Below are 4,732 nucleotides of genomic sequence, written 5' to 3' on the forward strand. Positions count from 1 at the left end.
GGGTTATAAAATGGGTTTAAGTAACTATTGTTTCATTTGTTATGAATTCAAAATATAATTGCAAATCTCTAATATGCAATTTAATAAAAATATATTTCTTATAGAAAAAGAATATTAAACAGTTCTTAGTTATAGCCTATAGGTATTTAACATTGTTAATCATGTTAACACCACAGAATAGGGTAAAAGTAACCGATCCTATTCTGTAAAAACACTAGTAATGGGTACAATCGAGAGAAAATAATTGAGTAACTCGATTATTAGGAAAAATAATCGATTGATTAGAGTGATTGATAATTAGTAATTACTAATAAAATGTGAGTAACTCGAGTTTTATTTTTTTTCTGTTAATCTATGTTTACTCCACAACTATATTTAAGGTTTTTATTAACTATAACTTATCACTTATGGAAATAAACTCAAATATCATGAAAATATAGATACTACCTTTAAAAATTGTCTCCAAAAAATTTAGATGACATAATATTCTTAAATAGTAATTATAATTTGATGTAAATTGAACTAATATATTGTACTCAGATTCATTCAATAATAATAATAATATTTGCATTTAACAAAAACAATTGTTTATTGTTTTATTTAAAATAATATTTTGTATTTTTTTTTTTTATTATAATATATTATATAATGTGGAGTAACATTATTAAAAATTAAAATATATAAAATATGTAGGTAACCATGTAGTTTACCAACCAAATTTTTAATTTTGTATGAGTTGACTAATAATTGATTTTTAAATAATTATGTTTAGTATTTAGATTATTTTGATTGATTGAATATCTTGATTATAATAACATCTCGATTATCGAAATAATTTGATTATTTTCATTACTAAAAAACACTATCATTATCTGAAGAAGATATCATTAAATCATTGTTCGATTTTGCAAAATAGTATAGTGATATAATGGTAATATATGATATTAGCATACTTTATGCTACAAAAGTATAACCTAATATTAAAACTTTTCTATGGAAAATATCTGGTGATTTAAGTTATAGGTAAATGTATCCATTTAAAACAGTCCTATCTATACGCAAACAATTGTAATGATTCCAAGTAAAATGGTACTGGGGCCATGTTACTTTGCACATTACTAATTGTGACTTCTAATTTTAAAACTTTTTTAATGCGTCTGGGTATAAAGATGGAACTTTATAATATATTTATACTAAGTACCTCATGATTTAGTGTTAATTAATAATAACTTGTTTTTAAAATATTAATATGAAAGCACCAAAAGTTAATTTGTCTAATTTGATGAAATTTTCTTTGAATCATAACAATAAGATAATAATATAATAATAATAATATAACAGGAGGACGCTATATCTGCATGTGTTCTTACAAACACAAAACAGCAAATTGCATATTCTGAACAATATATTTAACTCTGCCATTTGCCATAAAAAGCATTTATAAGACTGATACAGCTCTAGCGGATGAGCGTCCTCTTAAGAAATCAGGGCCTTGTGAAGAAGGTTGATGAGTCAAGATTGATGTACAAATATAAAATAATCATAAGCAAGTAGGTATCTATATATAAGTGATGTTTTTAATCATTGACTTTAACAGTTGTTTTTACCTTAATGACTTACGACAAAATCAATACTTTAAGTACCTATTTGTTTCGATGAAGTATGAACGAAGAGCTAGAATGATGATGATTGAACGGAACGAAGAAAGAATGACAAACTCGCGGACTTATTGAGTACTTGAGTCTTGAGTGTTCGAGTGAATAGTACAATGAGGTCTGAGACGTGTGCGGACGTGTGTACTGTTGCGACGCAGCGTGAGCGCGTTTATTGACAAAGGGCGGAATTTAATATAATAATATTAATTTGCGGCGTACAAAACGGTGTAAACCTACTGTGCAGTCAGTGTCGTAGTCGGTCGACATTCGACGCCCAAAAGACGGCTTATCATATTATAATTACGTTATCAGGTGAAAGTCCTTTGTTTACGGTCAGTAGTAGCAACCCGGACGATCGATAGGAGGTTTATAAAACACGGTTAGTTGCCGTTTTTTTCCGACAGGTGCGACGCAGCAAATAGGGAACGCCAATGAAAAAATTCCGTCGCCGCGGCCGCGTTATCGCCAATTTTCTTATCATTCCGCAGATTTTTGAGATTTTTAGAAAAATTTCCCTTTTTCACACGATTTCGACGACTTTGAGCCTTTTTCGTCACCTTTTATACTTGATTCGCGTAGCTCGCGATCGCTCAAAGCCGCCGGTGTGCGGTTTATATTCGGGCGCCGTCCGTAACGGTCGCAATGTCGATCGCAAAATACGCTCCCGGCCGGAGTTTTTTGCCGATTTTTTTCGTTTTCTCCGACCGATTCGTCTTTCCGCACGCCGTTCGTACCCGAATCGTGTAGTTGACGTCTTTTTGAAGCCGTCTATATGCGCTTTTCCTTCGAAATCGGTTCGTTCGCCTCGCAATCGCATTTCGAAATGACGCCGGCGACCGACCGACCGTAAGCGTATACCTATACATTTTAAATACATGTATTAATTATATGCATTTGTAATTGCCTATATAATAATTATTATCGGAAAACGCTTTTTACACGCCCCGTTAATTATATATATGGGAGATGTGCGTGTTACAAGCGAATTATATACGATTACATCGATGTACATCGATTATATCGGTTTTCGTCGCTCCTTAGACGCACAGAATAAGTGTTGACGTTTTGACACGGTAGGTAAGGCGTTAGGTAGGTTGCTAGGTAGGTCTGAGTTCGGATCCGTCGTATGCCCTCCGGGCGGCGATACCTACCAGGCCATAAGATTTACACGGCCGCCCGAGACCCGACTTTTTTTGCATTTTTTTTTTCGATTTTTTTACGTTATTTTTACAAATGTTCGATCTTGTCTCTTTATTATTATTATTATTATTATTATTATTATTATTATTATTATTATTATTATTATTATATTCAACTACCATATTTCATTAATTGTATAACTATTATACATAGATTTTTTTTTCATTTGTAATCATTTTTTTAATTATTATTTTACAATGCAACTTAACAATATAAAACAACTCAATAATATGTACCCGCTGACTATATACCTTTTATTTTATGTCTTTTTGTCTTATAATGTTTAGGAATAGGACATAGGTATTATTTATTATATGGTGTGTTACTGTGTTATCACTTATGTATATGCATTATGTATATAGAATAGTAATTATATAAAGTAGGTAAGCATATCATAATATGCATATATATGAATTAATAGGACTTAGTTAGTATGTTTAATGTAGCTCAATAGACTACAAAATATTAGTTTAAAAGTATATAATATTATAATATTTTTACAACTATAATCTATTTAAAAAATTGTGATTGTTCAAATCCTTTTGGATATAACTCGCAACAGTAAGGGACAGTTGCGCCGTCTACGGTTAAACTTCGATTAAGCTTAATCAGCTGATAACAGATATTTAACCGGGCAAATTTGGCCGATTAAACTCCGGTTAACTTTAATCAGAGACGGTGCAACTGGCCCTAAGTGTTATTCAGCCACCCTGGTAGACAACCCGACCACGGTGGATTGCAGACACCGCCGGTGAGCGGCAATATGTACATGCTTGATTAACCAATATACAAATAAAATACTAATACCAATACGTCATTAATAATTATTAATAATAATAATGATAATTTAAATAACGATTAACCAATGGCAACCAATAATTATTATTATAATAACTTTAGAACAAAAATGTCTACCGTAAACCTCAAAATCTCCGTTTGAGCACCTCCCCGGGTTAGACCTAGGGGTATGAAAAATAGATAACTTCACTCTCTCACACTTACTTAATGTACTCACAAAATTTCATAAAAATCGGCATAGCCGTTTCGGAGTTCGAAGATAAATATTTTCCATATTGTGACACGAGATTTTTATATAATATTAGAAAGAGATATATTGTAATAAATTAGGAAATACTATTAATCTTTAGTGTATACTGTGTATAGTATTTTGGCATTATATAATTATATGTATAGATGGAAACAGAGTTATTTATTTTTATTACCTATAATATAATGTACCTACGACCTACCTATAATAATAGTAATATAAATTCTACAGAAATTATATTGTGTATAGGTATAATATGTGGAATTCAACAATAGATAATATAATATATATACATTTAATATCATCAACAACCATAACACTATTTACTACAGTATAATATGTACGTTTCTTTGATATAAGATTAAAACTAAACTGTCCGTGAAGTTTTTGACGTACTTACGGAACTAGCGGGGTTCGCAATCCACCGCAGGTGGATTGCATACCTGGCAATACAGACTTCGCATATTGTCTGCTATCCGACGAAGTCGGGTTGCCTACCAATGTGATTTAACGACTGATAGCTAGACAATCGAATACAGCATCGGCTCAACACTTTTTAACAACCAAAAGAATCGGTCAAATACCAGGAGATCCTGGGGATCGTATCCAACTCATCCATTTAATGATTTACATCGTTCGTAACGGATTGCTAGACGCTCAAAATTTTTAACGTACCCACCAAAGCGCAGGCACTTATCTCCAATCCATATCACTTATCCTTATATAACTTTCAACTTTTAGCTGACAGAGACTATATGCTACAATATTCTCTTACCTACCTACGCTACTAACGGGGTCCGCAATCCACCGCAGGTGATTGTATACCTGG

General features: G+C 31.8%; 1 protein-coding gene across 1 annotated transcript in view; it reads right to left on the reverse strand.

Moving 5' to 3' along the window:
• LOC100575375 (eukaryotic translation initiation factor 4 gamma 3-like) overlaps positions 1-1,883 on the reverse strand; it is a 16,195-nt gene extending 14,312 nt beyond the window's left edge. Inside the window, exon 1 of the mRNA XM_029492051.1 lies at positions 1,644-1,883. The gene's annotated coding sequence lies outside the window, so the exon portion shown is untranslated. The remainder of the gene's footprint in view (positions 1-1,643) is intronic.
• Positions 1,884-4,732: the final 2,849 nt, after the last annotated feature.

This window comes from Acyrthosiphon pisum, chromosome X (genome assembly GCF_005508785.2).
Source record: "Acyrthosiphon pisum isolate AL4f chromosome X, pea_aphid_22Mar2018_4r6ur, whole genome shotgun sequence".
In the NCBI taxonomy this organism is placed as follows: domain Eukaryota; kingdom Metazoa; phylum Arthropoda; class Insecta; order Hemiptera; family Aphididae; genus Acyrthosiphon; species Acyrthosiphon pisum.